This window comes from Rhipicephalus microplus, chromosome 5 (genome assembly GCF_043290135.1).
Source record: "Rhipicephalus microplus isolate Deutch F79 chromosome 5, USDA_Rmic, whole genome shotgun sequence".
Lineage (NCBI taxonomy): Eukaryota > Metazoa > Arthropoda > Arachnida > Ixodida > Ixodidae > Rhipicephalus > Rhipicephalus microplus.
Window position 1 is genome coordinate 148,498,651 of NC_134704.1, and position 19,403 is coordinate 148,518,053.

A 19,403-nucleotide genomic window follows, 5' to 3' on the forward strand; every position below is an offset into this window, starting at 1 on the left:
ACAGACAGGGACGAAGCAGAGAGAACAGGACGTGTGCTGTGGCACCTGTCTTCTCAGCGCTTTGGCTTCGTTGAACGTAACAAACCGACCAGTCTGTCGCACTGAAAAATGCGTGTACCTCAGATTACCACGGTCCATACGGAAAGCGCTCTTTCGCTTCGCTAAACCTCAGAAAGCTCGAGGCAAGAAATCAAGCCACTTATAGTGCAAAATACTGCGTGGCCAGAAGTTTCTGAACGAGGGTGCGTGTTTTATTCATGATTTCAGCTCAAACTTCACGAAGTGAGCGCCCCCACCAGGTGGCACACGAGAACCGAACGAGTGAGGAAGTCACGCAAGAAGCAACCGGACCAAACGGGGACCTCGTAAAGAACGGACGCATTATGCACGCGACCTCCTACAGGTTGCCGTTAACGAGACTGCAAGATTGGAAACGTTGGTAAGGTTATCACGTTATTAGAGTACACATGTCCGACTCACAGGGCGTCCCAGATACTCGAGAGATGGAGTGGGTAAGAGATGGCATGCCATTTGGTCTTATGTCAGCATTAAGGTTATTTGGAGCATCTCTGGAGACCAGTTTCTTATAGCCTTATTCCTGCTATTAGACAGGCCCTGTTAAAGGCAGCCGTTGCTGCGTATTCTACAGGAGGTGAACGCATTAAACGTGCTATAACAAAAAAGTAAGTAGTTAATTCGATCATTTTTAAATTGTACTTATTTGGAGGTGCTCCAAAATATTGCGGAAGATCACACCTTTTGTGGGCACCCACTTCACCTTCACGTCGAGCAAAGCTTTAAGGCCTTGACCGGTTAGTGTAATTTGAGCAATGGCATACACACCGTGGGCTGACATGTTGCTTACACTGAAGTAACAAAGTGGAAGTAGCTTTTGTCAACGTATTGCTGCAGGGACGACCAACGCTAGACTTCAGCTAATTGAGACACAGAAGTACACACCCAGAAAAGTCTTTGCTGCGTTGTCCTGGTTACGTATATTACACTTTGAATAACCTGTGGCATACGCATGAGTTCCATAGGCCGTGGTAGACAAGTGCGTGCCATACTTGACTGTGGTAAGTCGTTTTTGACATACTCGAGAGACATGTTGCCCTAAGGAAACATGTCTCCAACTGTGAGCGCAGCATTTGCTGTTTCAAAGTATCATGAAATGACATTGCGCAGGAAAATGCTGATGAAATGAGCAGTTTGCTTCATTGAAAATGCGGCCGAGGTGGCAGTGATTGAGTCCCGCGACCTGCCGGTCAAGTTTGAAAATATTTCACCACCTCTTGGTTTAAAGCATCCTATCCATTACAGACAATGCTACCAAATGCGAAAGCTTCACTGACACACGCCACATTAAACTTTATCGAGAAAAATGTAATAATCCACTGTTCTATCGTCTCCAGTTGCGTTCTACAGTGAAAACTACGCACTGAGTGTTTGAAGAACGCATTAGAGATGGAATATCGCTGTTGCGTTCAAATCATAAAAGCAAATCTAAAGGGCCCCCACTTCTTTCGGTTTCATTGGTATGCAGGTTCAACGCTTTCCACACACCAGAGTCAGACAACACGCATACATTACTTTAACTGTTACTCGGATTCAAATGTTTATGTCACTGATCATCTATATGGCAGCCTTACCGCAATGGGCATTAATCAAGACGAGTCAAGGCAATTGCTCAGCCTGCGAACTTTACGCCCTGCACTGCCAGGGTCATTTGGCAATAATTCATTCATTGTTGTTTATGCGCACCATGAGCATATGTAAGAATAGCCTCTAGTACGTTGCTACTTACTGTTGTCCCATGATGTCACTCTGACATGACACGTCACACAGTAGTCGCCCCGTCAATATCAAAACCGAAATTGTTTCTTCTAAAGATAGGGGTAGCTAGGGGTAGCAAAAATATATTTAATGTATTCTCAGACACCACAGCACACGTTTAATGCTTCTCGACCCCATTACTTTTGTTCAGAAGAACGGTCTAAATTTTTTTTTTCTGAAGGTGGTGTCAGTACTCCATGAATGCATCTTCGAACAAACATCCATAGCATTGTCTGTGTGGAAACATACAGATGCTCCTGGCTTGAAGATATTTCAATTTTTGGCAAAGAACCTCGTACACCACAGGGAAGTCGTGTTTCGGTTGACTGACACACTGCGGACGTAAAGTCGTGGCCTAACATTGAGTCAGTCAATGATTATTTGTGGCAGCAACTGAAAGCATTACATCAGCATAGATGTTTAAAATTAAACAAATCCAGTATCGACATGGGGAGATTCTTCAAACGAACGAAAAAAAAGTTGCCCCTAAGCGAACAGCCGCAACTTCGCAGCCATAATAATAATTCAAGCAAGTAAGCATGATTAAAATAAGAGACTCCAAGAAAGCAAAAGTGACAGGTACTTTAATTACAAGCCTCACCTGTGGCTATTTCGAGCAAAGTAATAACGAGGAAAGCTCAGTTAAGGGGAGTGCAAATTTTGGCTCTTTATTCTAAAAAAAACTGCAGTGCTATATACTATATGCAAATACGAATAAAAAGAAAAAAATCGCAGCATATCCATGGAGTGCATGGTGATGAGTGGGGCGAAGCGTCCGTCCATCCGTTTTTTCTTCCTCCTGTTCGTCCGTGTGCCAGTCTGTGCGACCGTCCGTGCGTCCATCTATCCGTGCGTCCGTCCGTGCATCTGTCTCTCTGATAATGATTTGATGATTGATATGTGGGGTTTAACGTCCCAAAACCACCATATGATTATGAGAGACGCCGTAGTGGAGGGCTCCGGAAATTTCGACCACCTGGGGTTCTTTAACGTGCACCCAAATCTGAGTACACGGGCCTACAACATTTCCGCCTCCATCAGAAATGCAGCCGCCGCAGCCGGGATTTGAACCCGCGACCTGCGGGTCAGCAGCCGAGTACCTTAGCCACTAGACCACCGCGGCGGGGCGTGCATCTGTCTCTCTGTCCGTCAGTCAGTTCATTTAGTGAACACTACAAGTACCGCCTTCTCTCATCTTTTGGTCATATAGTCAGCATATAAAAGTACCGCCATCCAGTGGACATTCCAAAGACTAAACGAGAGGTGGCACACGTGCACTTTCTTACGGCCCTCACTTCGTGTCTACTTCCCACCTTTCACCGCCGCTAGCTCATGGTTATGAACTAGTTTACTATATTCATGGAACTTAGGCAAAACCTTCGCTAAACCTGTGTTTAGAAAAGAAATTGACGGCAGATCCACGAGGTTAATGATGATGAGATTGGGCGAAGCTCCTGGAAGTAATACCGTGAAATTGTTTTCCGTTAATTCGCCTGGCGATATGCGCGCTTCCTCCCATTGTTGAACGTTTCCCATTTGAACGGAAGAATCTTGCCGATGCTGACGTGCCGCTGCAGCTTTTTTTTCACGTACGCCGGGATCTTGCCGAGGCTGCCTTGTTGATGTGGCTTCTTCTTACCGTACGGAAGGATCTTGCCGACGCTGACGTGCCACTGCAGCTTCTTGTTCACGTACGGCAGGATCTTGCCGACGCTGCCTTGCTGATGTGGCTTCTTCTTCCCGTACAGCAGGATCTTGGCGGCGGCATCGAGCAACTTCCCGGCGCGCTTCAGTCTCGCGTGCTCTCACTTCAGGGTCCTGTCTGCGAGTGCGCGCCCGCCTTTCGGCATCCTTATCCATACGAGCACACATCGACGGCAACGAGCACCGGCAACTACAAACCTGTATCGATATGGTTGTGAATATAAAACTATTGCTTTAGAAAACACCTGGCGTCTTTTGTTAAGCAGCTGGCGTCTTCTTTTAGATGCGGAGCATCTTATACTCGCGCCTTGTAGTGCGCCGTCCGCACCGCTTCTCGAACATTCGACAGCTGACGCGCGCGCATGCGCCGTCGCGCCGTCGCCCACTCTTCCACCATCTGTGCATCCCTTCCTCCTCTACACACCGCGCGCGCTTCACTCCTCCACCATCTGCGCACCCTTCCTCCTCTACACATGATTGATAGATATGTGGGGTTTAACGTCCCAAAACCACCATATGATTATGAGAGACGCCGTAGTGGAGGGCTCCGGAAATTTTGACCACCTGGGGTTCTTTAACGTGCACCCAAATCTGAGTACACGGGCCTACAACATTTCCGCCTCCATCGGAAATGCAGCCGCCGCAGCCGGGAATCGAACCCGCGACCTGCGGGTCAGCAGCCGAGTACCTTAGCCACTAGACCACCGCGGCGGGGCTCCTCCTCTACACACCGCGTTCGACATCTACAATTCTCCTGATTCTCCAGTGGACGCGCATGTGGCGTCGCGCTTCGAGAACATTCAACAGCTGACAGTGCATGCGCCGTAGTGCTGTATATATACTCAAGGTCGGCGCTCGCTCGCTCAGTTGCCGCTCGTCGGTTGGTTTGTACGGCGCGTCGACGTCCAAGGTCGCGGTGAAATGAATTCCAACGAATCCACAAACACAATGATCGACGTCCCTTCGACCAGCACCGCCCTTTCGCATACGTGTGTACGTGTTCACTCATTTAACACCCCCTCCTACAACCACGTTAACCAATTTAGCCATCGACCCAAGTAAGTCGCAATTTAACACCCCATTTCACAACCACGTTAACCAATTTAGCCATCGACCCAAGTAAGTCGCACTTTAACACCCCGTTAACCAATTATATGCTCCGCATCCTCCTCAGTGTTCCCCCGAGGGAAGCTGCGGGCAATTTTTTTGTTTTGCTTTAGAAACATCTGGCGTCTTTTCGTTTTGCTTTTAGTAAACATCTGGCGTCTTTCGTTGGTTTATTTCATCAATCAACTGCGTTCTGAACAAAAATTTTTTATTGTTTAATCACGCACAGGACAAATCTCACCAGGCACTACCCTGGAGGTAAACAATGGCTGTTACTGGGAATGAGAGACAGCAGAAGTCGGCTTTTAACACTTCTACTTCTACTAACGTTTCCTACTGGAACATGCCAATGGCTGCTAATGGGGAATGAGAGACAGAAGAATTCGGCTTATAGTTAACGCGCACGCTGCGAATTTTGTTTATTGTTCAACAACAAGAAATCTCCCATCGGCACCACCTTGGAGGTCAAAGTGTAAGACTGGTTACACACTACGACTACGACTACAATAGACGAACGGATGCCGCTATAAGGAGCTTCGCCCCTAAAAGTGGAGAACGATTTCGAGAACTTCGTACTCAAAAATGGGAGAGCGGTAATCCGTCCCGATTCTCTATATTCGATAGAAAGCTCAGCTGGCAATAAACGAATAGAAATCCCGATAAGGTTACGGCGTTACGCCTAGCGAGTTAAAGGTGGCAATGCTTTGTGCCCAGGTAGTGCTCAAAGTGCGTCCTTCTGGTGGTACTAGTTTTTTTAGTAAGCATCAAGTTCAACACAAAATTTATTAAAAATCAAGTCACCAATAGACATCTCTGTAATTTATTTCTTCAGTAACAACTATCTTTTTATTTAAAGTTAACATGCGCTGGTCTACTCCTCAATTGAAAGGGTCCGCGCGTGCCGCTCCTCTAGTCCGGCCATGGAAGTGGCTACCTACTACTGCTACTACATACATCGCGGCCGCCCGACCCACAGCATAGGGAGCTTCGCCCCCCAAAATATGCAAAAGCATGCACCGAAAGCAAGGCAAACATTGAACAGGTAGCGCTTAGGGCAATGCAACACATATGTATAGACATGGGCAAAAGGAAAGCCCCACATCGATCGGACAGCATCTTTATCACAACCTAGGATCCATGGACCGAGTAGCCGGACAACGACTACTTGGAAGTGCATTAGGGTGTTTTGGCTTCCATATGGCGTGCTTTTGTTCCTCTGGAGGCATTAAGCACTTTTCAGTTTGATCCATGATTCCTTGCGTTTGTAGTATTCAGCGTGTGTACTGCCTACAGAGATGAAACACGGATTTTATAAACAAGCAGGCTGGATATTTACCAAGAAAAAGAAAGCGGGTAGGTGTGCTTGTATCTAAGTTTATTTATGTTGCCAGTTTTCCTCTAGTGTGAATGAAATGCTTTGCACTTTTTCTAATAAAACTGGACCGACGTTGACCATAAGGCGAAAGTTTATTTATTTTTTCTCTCTTCGTTGTACTGATCTTCCTTCATCCCGACGTCAATCCCGCAATCTTCTTTCAGCACTGCCTCCGGGATTGCAGCAACTTTCAGCCAACGCAAGCCACGATGCGATGTGATTGCGTTATCATGGCGTCACGTTAAAATGTGTTAGTTCAACGTCCCCAATTTTGGCATTCTTAAAAATTATTCTGACGCTATCGATGACGTAATCTGTGGGCGCGTCACTTTTTTTATCCGTTTAATGTTCGCACCGATGGTTACTTTTTATTTTCCGTGAGGTTGATATGGTTGATGATTAATATGGAGGGTTTAACGTCGTAAAACAACGACATCATTATGAGACACCGTGGTGGAGGACTCGGGAAATTTCGATCACCTGGGGTTCTTTCACGTGCACCGAAATCTGAGCACAAGGGCCTACAGCATTTTCGCCTTCATCTAAAATGCAGCCGCCACAGCCGGGATTCGATCCCGCAACCTGCGGGTCAGCATCCGAGTACCTTAGCCACTAGACCACTGTGGCGGGGCGACGCATGTAAGATTTTCGCCTTGGTTAAGAACGCCGAGCCTGTTTGCTATATGCGAGCTTTTTTTTTAAATTTCACAACAATTTACTGTGATCATCACGGAATTCTAAATGATGTGGATTGAAAAAGATACAATTCAATGCACTGCATCAGTTCGACAATACAAGACGCTGAGGTAGCTGAAAAAGCTAGGTCCGAACAGTATATAGTCAGCGCGGGGCCAACGTGCGTAGAAGGCGAAGATCAGCGAGTCAGCGAAAAGGTCAGCGTAAGCGAAGGCACTGGCCTCGCAGCCGCCCGGCTTTTCTTTCTCTCTCCTTCTCTCCCATTTTGGGCAGCTCGTTAGGATGGCGGCAGCGGCGGAAGCACGTAGCGCGAAACTGGGCCCATGAGAACCTATCGACCTCCAATAGTTGCAGCCAAAGGCGAGCCGACCTGGCCGCTTGCAGCTGGAACAACCCGCAGCAGCGCCCAGCAGCGACCTGAGAGCGCACGGCCGCCGCTTTAATGGGATTATGCCCCGAGAAATGAAGGCTGCCTTCTCCTCGGCTGCTTCGCTAAGCCGCCACTATTTTCACAACCGTTCATTCTTGCCACGGATCGTGCTTAGTCCGTGTTGTTTGGTTAATTTAAGGGCGTTTTGAGTGATTTAGGTCCTTTACGAGCTCAGAATTGAGAATTGTTTTTGACTGGCGTACGAGAGAAAGGCAATCTTCTTTGCTTTTTTTTAAATTTTTGCTACGGGGTTTCGCACTAGGCATGCCGCCTAACCTGTATATCTCAGCTGTAGGCTGGCTCTATAAAACGTATGCATTCTTCCACCTCCTGATGATTTAAACAAGCTGCTGCGACACTAAAGACAGCTCAGCATGAGGCAAGAGGTCAGTTTTTTCCCGTAGATGACTTATGCATAAATAAAAAAATTGCCCGCAGCTTCCCTCGGGGGAACACTGAGGAGGATGCGGAGCATATAATTGGTTAACGGGGTGTTAAAGTGCGACTTACTTGGGTCGATGGCTAAATTGGTTAACGTGGTTGTGAAATGGGGTGTTAAATTGCGACTTACTTGGGTCGATGGCTAAATTGGTTAACGTGGTTGTAGGAGGGGGTGTTAAATGAGTGAACACGTACACACGTATGCGAAAGGGCGGCGCTGGTCGAAGGGACGTCGATCATTGTGTTTGTGGATTCGTTGGAATTCATTTCACCGCGACCTTGTACGTCGACGCGCCGTACAAACCAACCGACGAGCGGCAACTGAGCGAGCGAGCGCCGACCTTGAGTATATATACAGCGCGACGGCGCATGCACTGTCAGCTGTCGAATGTTCGAGAAGAGGGAGAAGCGCAACGGCGCATGCGCGCGCGTCAGCTGCCGATGTTCTCGAAGCGCGACGGCGCATGCGCGCGCGTCAGCTGCCGATGTTCTCGAAGCGTGACGGCGCATGCGCGCTACATTATACAGCTAGCGAATGTTCGTGAAAAGGAGAAGCGCACGCGGTGTGTAGAGGAGGAAGGGTGCACAGATGGTGGAGGAGTGGAGCGCGCGCGGTGTGTAGAAGAGGAAGGGATGCACAGATGGTGGAAGAAGGAGGAGGAAGCTTGCGGACGGCGCCGCACTACGAGCCTCGAGTATTAGATGCTCCGCATCTAAAAACAAGAAAACTCAAGCTTGTCATGGCCCAAACATCAAATATTCAAACGCACAGCAGTAGGAGAGCTGAAACATTCAGGACCAGCTACAAGCGTTCAGGAAAGCCAAAGATGCCGTTAGAACTTAAGGACCCTTAGCTGCCTTCTAGGGGAGATGATATAATTCCTCTGAAGCTTGTCGTTAAAATTGAAGCTCTTTCTGGCTCTCTCTCGAGCTGGTTTCAAGCGCAAAATAACCTAGAAGAGTTATGGTGGGTTGACATGTTGACAATGAGTTTAATAGCCAGACACTAATTGAGAAGTCTGGAGAAGTACCGCCTTCACGGCTGAAGTGCCACAGCCGATCAGCTTCACAGTTTAAAAAAAATAGTCCCGCTTGTGCACTCGTCGATGTTTTCCGAAGGCTTTATTATGTGAAATTTAACGTCCCAAAACGACCATATGATTATGAAAGAGACCGTAGGGGAGGGCTCCTGAAATTTAGACCACCTGGGGTTCTTTCACGTGCACCCAAATCAGAGAACACGGGCCTACAGCATTTTCGCCTCCTTCGAAAATGCAACCGCTGCAGCCGGGATTCGAACCCACGACCTGCGGGTTAGCAGGGATCTCCGAACGCGGCTCACGGGCAGTCCTATTTGTGCCACCACTCCAGATAGTGCGCCCATCGGTGCAGGCTTGTGTGCCTCGCCTTTGAAGAAGAAATTCCACTGGCTGCTTAAGTTTTATCCGACTGAAAGCAGCACAAAGCGGAATTATTAATATGCATCGTGATACCTGCTCGCCGTTCTGACAGCATGATGGTCGCCCCGCCGCGGTGGTCTAGTGGCTAAGGTACTTGGCTGCTGACCCGCAGGTCGCGGGTTTGTATCCCGGCTGCGGCGGCTGCATTTCCGATGGAGGCGGAAATGAAGGAGGCCCGTGTGCTCAGATTTGGGCGCACGTTAAAGAACCCCAGGTGGTCTAAATTTCCGGAGCCCTCCACTACGGCGTCTCTCATAATCATATGGTGGTTTTGGGACGTTAAACCACACATATCAATCAATCAATCAGCATGATGGTCTGTAGGAGGGTTTCAACAGACTTCCAGCAAGATCTACGGTTCTGAAAGCAGAGTTTTTGCTATTAAAGAGGCAGGAGTCCGTGATAATGGCCGAACTGTTTGCGACATGATATAGGGTGAAAAACATTTTTTTTGAAACAATGAACATTTATTTTAGTTTGGGTTGTTTTGTTCGTTATCCAATTGGTTATTTTAAATGAGTAACGTTATTACTTTTTTAATGCGAAGCACTTCTTAGCGAACTTTGGCGACTTTGAGCGTATCTATCTATCTAGCCGCTTACGTTTAGGTGATCTCATGGTCACCCCCTTAAGTTGGCGTGAACTAAAATTAGCATGGCAGGGTAAGATCGTTTGAGGAATGTGACATGCTGGTCAAGACAGGAATAATGTCACAATCCCGTCGCGCACGTTGTCAAACACTTCCCGCCAGACAGTGGCTCATACCCAGGGGCTGGTATGTGCCGCTGGAATGCGGGTATGTGACACAGGTAATTCACACTTAGTACCTACCGAGGAACGACGAGAACACACATTGGTGGTTTTAACACGCGAGCGTGAAGAAACACGCGACATAGGTAGCGTCAAGCCGACGAATGCAAAGAATAAATTTTAGGGTCGCAGCTAGAATCAAACCCACGCATTCTGCGTGGGCAATGAAACATTTTACCACAGAGCTAAGCCAATCCTCAGAACTACTTTTCAAATAGACGCCAATCTTCGTGAAACGTCAATATAGGTTGCAGTGCTGCCTACCGAATTTTATGAACATTACATACGTACTCCTTTGATACAGCCGTTAGGTCGAGGTAACGTCAATTGTGGTTAGTTGTCATGCGCTGAAGTTGATTTATGCAGCAGTGTCCAGGGCTAGCAACCTCGCGAGCATCAGAGCTTCATATCAGCTTCTGGTGTTGGTAATACGCATGTTCCAGTGGGCATCGTTGCGCAATTGCAAACAACTGGTTATATAAACATCTGCAACTCTTCAACTTGTGTCTGTGCGTGCAACATTAGTACATCCTGGACCTTGTCTTTAGTCAAAGTATTCTCTAAAACGACAGACGACACCCAACTGTTCATAATGTCACAGATATCGGTCATATTTTAGAACTGAAACCTTGATGCAAGACTTCTGGACGTTGTCTTTAGTCAAAGTATTAAATAAAACGACAGACGACACCCAACTGTTCATATATTTAGCGTCATTTTATGACGTGTCGTTCAATAAAAAAATTGCGACACGGTCACCTTGCGTCTGCATGCTTCGCATAACGTTGATTCCCAGGTACCCTCGTGAGATCGGTCGATATTTTGCCCAGTTATGTCCATACAAACAGATTCTGGCCGCATTCGAAACGTAATGGTCTTTGTGTAATTAATGAACTGCTTCTTATAATCCAGTTATCATTTATTTTTTGCATGAGTGCACCTCTTAAGCTTAGAGCAACCTCCTTTGTCATGTGACAAAATAGCAATGTATTCAATTTTCTATAGCAACTACACGTCTCAAACCATTTTGTGTTTGAGCAAATATACCGTACTTTCGTTGTTGAAACAATTCTGGCAGCAGAGGTGCAAAGCAGTCTTCACTGCGTGCTGCGTCGTAGTGTGGCGCAGCCTCCACGCCATATGCCCTTGGCACATTCAAAACACCACAGCGCTAACTGTCAACAACAATTTATTGCTCGCTAATCTGGCTAGTATATGTACTCTCACAATTTGATACGTCACTTGCGCACAGCCCCCACAACCATAAATTGTAACCTACACGCATACATCAATACACGGTGTTGGTGTTCGTGGTGTTGGTGTTGCAACAGGGGGTGTTAGCCTGATCAAAAGTCAGGCAGTTATTCCGCCTGAGCATCTCCTGAATGAGAGCGATCCGTCACTGACTGTCATACAGCACAGTTTATCGCGGAAAAGTCGTCAGAATACGTTGCACGCTCCTCCTGGCTGCCGTGGGCCCTTCAGAAAAAAAAAACGACGTTTACAATTATCACGTGCGTGCGACAACCTTTTTGGAATCTGCGTACCATCGCTGCTGTTGTTATCTCAAGATGCGAGCACAGCCAGATAAAATGTTGGATGACACCCATTCTCTGTAGTGCTTAGCCAAAAAAAAAAAAAACAGTTCATGGCAAATACATGTAATCTAGTTCTTTATTTGTCAACACCATTGTTTCAATGTTCAGACATGCGCCCCCAAACGCAAAAGTTTTGCTAGCCTTCGTTATCCACCACATCATCTCGCACCTACTTCCGGCGTCTCTCATAATCATATGGTGGTTTCGGGACGTTAAACGCCACATATCAATCAAGTAATCGCACCTACTTCCACTCATGATGGCCGTTTCTTCAAATCTATGTCTGCACTTACACATGTGACCACGAAGAAAAAGAAAACCGCCACGAGCAATGCTATTTACATTGTTATTGAGGAAGAGAGAAGAGAGCAGCGTTATCGTGACGGCCGCTGCTCGACCGTAGAGCGGCCCGCGTCGGATTACAACGCGCACGTGCGCTCCCCATGGGCGACCGCGGAGTCGAACGCGTGTCGCGCCACGTGACACCGAAACATCATTGCAGTCTCCTTTGCACGTGAACATAGGAGGGGGATAAGTTGGGGTGTTCACCCTGAGGTCCTTCGGGAAACAAGGCCCCGGGGACAAGCGACCCGCATGAAGGCTGATGAGAGCAAAGGCAACGCGTCTGTCGTCAGTCGCAGAGCAGTGACGACGGAATGGTACCAACCGTGCTGCGCGATGTTGAACTAGGTGGCCGCACGTGATCACACTGGGTCGCCATTTGCCGCTATACATTAAAACTATGAAACGACAAGGGTGCTGCGGGCCATGGTGGAGTGCGCTTGTGGTGACGAATGACCACGTGACTGCGAGAGTATAGCGGCATGAGGCTGCTTGGCGAGGAGCATTTGGTGCTCAGCGACTCTTACTTCTTGTTGAAAAATTTAAGCTCGACCCCTTTGTCTGTTTTGGGAAATACGGTATGGCTTTGAAGTGTCGAATCGGACATTCATGACGAGAACATCCTGTCGTACAAATGTAACTATATTAGGAAAGGTATATATATTTTACCGCCGATTAGGCGCCGATTAAGAAAGAGTGTCGAAAAAGAAGCATAAAGGGGGAACTTCTTGACCCCTGTTATTTTTTTTTTCAGCTACTTGTTGCCAAGTCCATGCAGATGTGTACCAATTCGGTGTCAATTACCTTGCACAGCAAGAAGTTTTGGCCCATCGCGAGAATACAAAAATCCAGGTTATATTGCACATTTATTTCATCGCAATAAATAGAAAAGCGTTAATCAGATTATCAGGGGTGGCATTTCGTTTTTTACAGATGGCTGCTGATTACATTGCGTGCTACCAATGTGTACATTACAAAACAATTTGTAAATAGAATGCACAAGCAATCTTTTCGAGACAGTTTTTTTGTGTTGTCAGGAAAAGTGCGTAGATGTCCTTTCACAGCGACGCCCCCTTTTTAAAGTCTTTCTCCTGTATCTCGTCTGTTTTTGCACTCGTAAGTACCAACATCGATGCCATCTCTTTTGTGTTCAAAGTAATGTCGGCAACATGCCCGTATATTACGGCTTTACTGCGGTTTCACAAGCACGAAGCACACTATTTGTTTATAGGGCTACCGGAGTGGAAGGCTCCGGAAAGTTTGGCCATATGGACTTCTGAAACTAGCACGAATAACGCACTGTACTGGGTTCTCGAACATTTTACCTCCATCTAACGTTTCACCTTTGTACGCGTGGCCAGTACCGAACCCGTGATTTTCGGGTCAGCATCTGGGTTGAGACATATTTCTTGGCGAATAATAGATCTACCACGGTTCATAGATATATCACGTTATTGAGGGAGTTTTTCATTTTATGTTAACATATTGCGGAGATGTTCGAAGACCTCAACTAAAAGAAAAAAACAGAGACGCTCTCTTTAAGCCCCTCCCCTCCTTTCCTTCTTTGTTTTCCTCTTCAACACGGAGGTTTGTAGACACCATGCCTAATCGACCAGCAGTGCCGCGTAGATCAAAGAGAATGTAAACAGAAGAGACGAGCCAAGAAAAGCAAACTGCGCGGCATGGGCGCCCAAAGTAAATTTCTCCTTCACGCTTGCCTTCTACTGCGAGAAGCCGTCACGCCACCTCCTCGCACTTGTCTTCCTGGCCGTTCTATTTCTTTCACTCTGTAGGCGTCCGCTAGCTGGGAGGAGGCAACCCTGGGTAATTAGTGGACGCTCGACTGATACCCGTGGCGCAAAGGTTCGCCTTGTTTACGCGGGAAGGTCGTTAAGGGAAAACGAGCTGTGTCCACAAGCGGACGTGTGGTGCCTCTCCGTTCGCTTGCAGCTTCGTCCGGTGCTTTAACGCACTCCCGTTCTTTTCCACGGGTCCCTGCTTTTCCCGGTGACGAATTAAACTGCGTAACGAACCATGCCACCTCGCTGTCTTTCTTCTTCCTCGGATGGCAAAAGACGGTGTTCGGCGGTGGCTTGCTAACTGGGAAGCAGAGGGAAGCAATTTGTTTCTTGCGCAGCGGTAGACGCAAGTTCTTCTTCGCTTTGCAGAGGTTAGCGAGAAGTTTTTCGTTTAGCTGCTCAGGAGAAATCGAATATTTGGTATCCTGAATGGCCCGTTTTCCTAAATTGCAAGTGCGCTTCCCTGCACTGCATATTGGCCCAAGCAATGGCAGCACCTGTCGTGCTTCAAAAAGAGGCGCAGTTCTATTTGAACACGCTGGCACTTGTTTATTAAGAGGGCTTATATCAAGAGGGCTGATTATACATGGTCCACGTCATTGCGAAAGCAAACCGCGCTTGAACAGGCTTTTTGCAGTAGGTGACTAGCCGCCATTAGTTGTTCAAAGTGCACAACACGAGACCCAACTTCACAACTTCGAAAATGGTCTATCGCCTTCTCAGGCTTGAATTTTTATGATGCACATTTGTCGTTCTTATTCTGTTTGTTCGCTACTGTTCTTGTTGGAGCAGTAAAACAGATATCTAATAAAGTGTGCTCCCGTGCAACTAATAACAAAGAAGCGAATGTTGCAGAAGTACCAATTCATGGCATCATTGGTAATGGTTCTTTAGAAACTCGAACACCGCGAAAATACAATACACCAAAAGGTATAAATCACTCGCCCCAGTTGTGACAGCTTCTGTGTCGTATTTGCGCTGCTCTCAAGTTGTTAGAGAAAAGATGGGATGTCTTTGGGGCTCCCAAGAAAGAGCAATATCTGAAATAAATCATATTGGTATTGCGAAATTCGTCATGTAGTGAGCTAACTAGAAACGTTATTACCGGGAGTATGTGTTCCATGTCCACAACAGTAACTCCACTTGACAAGGCTTCGAGAAAAGGAGGGCGAGAGTTACAAGTGGTCTGCACACTTAGTCACCCTTTACAGCTGCGGACACGGATACGCAAAAGAAGGAAGCTTCGTCAAAACTGAATTAGAATAAAAAAAAAGTTTTCCACACGTATTTGTTACCTTAAACAGATTATTTGACAATTTTCTTATCTGCAGACCCATAAAAGTGACCAATGGTTTTATTGAAAAAAATGACTTCAATGTGATCTGTCGATAAATAGCTTTACACTATAACGCTAATATATGGTGTAACGTACTGTACCATTGTCACCTTAAAAAAATCAAACTTTTATGTCACGTTCACTGCAGATCCAATCATGTTAAGGCTTGCATTCCCGAACCAGTACTTCTTTCATGAATGCTTACCTGTATTTCAGTAGGTTCATAAATAATTCGTACGGATAATACAATGGGGTGGAGGATTTATTTAAATTAGATCAAGAAACACCTCAAAGATTACAAAAGACAAACAATAATTCGGACTGCACTGAGGCTTCCAAGCGTTTACCCAGAAGTAGTTCATGCTACCAACGCACCCATCTGCATCCACTGTAGCAAACCTTCACGCATTCCACTAGATGACTGCCGAATGATTTGCGGTCCACAAGAGACCAAGAGCCGCACAAAAATGTCCGAACACATCGTCATGCGTACGTCGAGGAAACGCGTCCTCAACAATGGCCACAGCGACAGTGAGCAAACTGGGTGGCGAGCTTATCCACGAGCTGGCGAGCGATGACACTTCCACACAAACACACACACGTACAAAAAAGGGGGAGGGGGGCACAGAGGGGCGGTAAATCACGCAGAAACAACAATACCCGGAACGGCATGAGAAATAAACATCGCGCGAAAAAGATGGATGAGGCAAAGGCGAAGAACGCTGGGCGTCAGAGCTGAAAGGGCTTCTCACTCGGCTCGCCATACGTCGAGAGAGGAAGGCTCATACGGCCTTACAGCGTCAGGGATCCGCTCTCTGAAAGATCACCCGCTGTGCCACACGCCTGCCGCTTCAATAGAGACTTCTCTGTCGGGCCCCTTACGGACGTCCGCATGACGCTCTGGAGAAGGTGGCAATGCCGGCAACCGTGAGTAGAGTTCCACTCTGAGCTGTTGACGTGCCAACCAAACTGCGAGCTCCTCAGTGCGGGAAAAAAACAAAGAATATCGTTTCATAAATAAAACACGAACGCAATCGAAGCAGGAATTTGGCCCACGCTACCTCCTGTTCTCTTTTTTTTTTTGTCCTTTTGATCGCAGTTCCTCAAGGACTGGAACCGGGTGGGATGGATCATCTTGTGAGAAAATAGCAGCTGCAACGATCCCGCTTTCTGTGCTTGTTTCGCATGGGTCGCGGAGCGATCTAGTTCGCCTCGGCTCGACGTGCGCATACAGTCGTTTCCCGACAGCCGGGAAAAAGGAAACGCTGGTGTATTGGCTGCCAGCAGAATACCGTCTGACTACGAGACCGGTCGGTTATCGCCGTTCGCTCGGCCGATGATTTCTACCCTCGCAGAGCACCTTGGATTCCCCGACTCTTCTCTTTTGTTTGCCCCCACTGTATGAGCTTTTTTACGTTTCTTCAGTTCTCGTGTCTTTATTTTTTCATTTCTCGATCGTATCAACGGGTCAAAATGAATCCTCGCATGGCTTCTCCTGTGTTTTGCCCGCCCCCCTCTCTTTTGTTTCTCTGTGTGCCTTCCCTGCGTCATCACAACCATGCTGGCACCGAAGAGGGTTACGTCGCGAAGGCTTCTGAGTATGTGGGATTTGGCTGTCGGCGCCGTACATGGGGGTCGAGCACGCTTTCCACTTTCCTCTCCTTTTCCTCCGTGATCCTACCTAAAAACACAAAAATATAATCGCATTGATGCGGAACAAGGCAACGTGATTTCCAGTCACAATGCATGAGCAATGTTTTTTTGAAGGGAGAGAGGGAAATAACAGAGGAGGTGCGCGTCATCCACCTTCTTGGGAAGCTCCAATCTGCATATGTAAGTATTTGCGTTCATTCTTACGATGCATTGCAATGCATCCATGTTCGACCATCTGAACAAGTGCAATATATCAGAACACGCACAAAGTCTCCGAAGCGCGATCGCTTCTGTTTTCGAGTGTTCTTTGTTCCTTGGAACCACGGCTCACCTGTGTACATGCCTCGCCAGCCCTTCACTATAATTAGTGGGAAGCACAAAGAGTGACGCGGCATGTTTGGTTCAGCGCGACATCTGGACGTCCTTTCCGAAGAGGGGTTTCTTTCTCCCTCGCACTGCTTTGTTTTCTCACCGAATTTATCTCCAAGGAAACTCGTGCTTGAACTTGCAATAAGTAAAGGACAGAACAGCTTCTTCGGGCAGTCGCCTTTATATCTCACCTTATTGCCTATCTTTTCTTGTTTTTCTCTGTGCTTTTCGAAAGCTAGCCATGTGCCAGCATGAACACTGCCTGTTCCAGAAAGAGCAGCTATCGACCTTGCCATATTCCACATGGCTCGTTGACCACATTATCTCTTTTTTTCTTTTTTTCTTGTGTTTTCATATCCCCATTTTATTTTGCCTCGGTAGTCGTCTTCCGCGCAAATTCAGCAGTGTCCTTGAATTAAAAAGTAGCGCTAGCGAAGCCTTAGCATGGGAAGGAAAATTTTGTACCTAGTTCCTTTAGTGCCTGAGGGCTCCCTTTCACTTCACAGTCAGCTGCCCAGTTTTGTTGCCTTCCATGGATCCGCTTTGTCATGTCTCCACCTTCCGTCATGATGATTTGGCACATGCTGCAGAAATGGATAGAAACCTGTATGATATATGATACAAAGAGTGATACAGAGAAAGCTAAATAAATATAAATTGATCACGTATATGCGTCATTTGCTGCAAAAAGCGTTGAAATAGTGTTCCGTGCAGTGGCTCTGCATGATGTATGGCGCAATCTGGCAGTAATTCGAAGAAACGAATGTGTTTTTTAGAGTGCAGAGCCGCCGGTACGTGGCAGTACCGGGTCGTTCTAGTGAAACGTAGGAAACACCCGCTTCTTTTAGATGCGGAGCATCTTATACTCGCGCCTTGTAGTGCGCCGTCCGCGCCGTCCGCACCGCTTCTCGAACATTCGACAGCTGACGCGCGCGCATGCGCCGTCGCGCCGTCGCCCACTCTTCCACCATCTGTGCATCCCTTCCTCCTCTACACACCGCGCGCTTCACTCCTCCACCATCTGTGCACCCTTCCTCCTCTACACACCGCGTTCGACATCTACAATTCTCCTGATTCTCCAGTGGACGCGCATGTGGCGTCGCGCTTCGAGAACATTCAACAGCTGACAGTGCATGCGCCGTCGTGCTGTATATATACTCAAGGTCGGCGCTCGCTCGCTCAGTTGCCGCTCGTCGGTTGGTTTGTACGGCGCGTCGACGTCCAAGGTCGCGGTGAAATGAATTCCAACGAATCCACAAACACAATGATCGACGTCCCTTCGACCAGCGCCGCCCTTTCGCATACGTGTGTACGTGTTCACTCATTTAACACCCCCTCCTACAACCACGTTAACCAATTTAGCCATCGACCCAAGTAAGTCGCAATTTAACACCCCATTTCACAACCACGTTAACCAATTTAGCCATCGGCCCAAGTAAGTCGCACTTTAACACCCCGTTAACCAATTATATGCTCCGCATCCTCCTCAGTGTTCCCCCGAGGGAAGCTGCGGGCAATTTTTTTTCATATCGCCGCATTGCCAGCGCAGCGTAATAAACACTGCGGTATTCATAATTGCGTATGTGTGCATTTTCTAAATAAAGTAACACACTACTAATACTTGCGTACTGATGTTGCGCCTCAAGTATGCGTATATTTGCTTTTTGATTGGCAATGTTCTCAAATATGAATGCAGCCACGAGACCAAGATGGTCAGGCAGTGAGCAAGGGGTTAAACTTTTGCCGAGTTGTTGAGTTGTTGAGACGGAGTAACAGATTTCTGCATTGAAGTGGGGATCAGGTAGTAAGTTCGAAATTGCTGTCAGCTTTGATTATCTTCGAAGCTTGATAAGTACTGCAGAGAGACGTCGTCAACTCACTCACGGCATATTTTTTCTTAACAAGGCCTCATCAAGTGTGAGACCCATGGGACGGCTTTGAGCTCTCCCATAGTAGAGTACCTAGTACTGAAAATCGTTACCCACTTTTTCTAATCACACATTATCGCACAGGGCACGGGGCGGGTTGTGTGCACGGCTGTTGTCGTGATCGCTCCTCGCCGGGCCCGGCCCGAGCGCAATTTTTGTCGGTGCGGCTTGATCAAGTGTGAGGCAAAGGGATGGCTTGCAGCTCCCCCATGGTAGTGTGTACCAAATACTCTAGGTCGTTCACGACCTTTTCTAAACACTATATCACAAAAAATCACAGCATATCCACGGAGTGAATGATGATTGTCGGGGGGTAGCGTTCGTCAGTCCGTCCGTGCTTCCGTCCGTCCATTCTTTCTTGCTTTCGTCCGTCCATGCTTCCCTCCGTGCATCCGTCCGTGTGTCGGACCATCCGTGTGACCGTCGTTGCCTCCGTCCGTCGGTGCATCCGTCCATGCATCCGTCTCTTCGTTCGTCTGTCTGTCTGTCTGTCTGTCTGTCTGTCTGTCCGTCCGTCCGTCC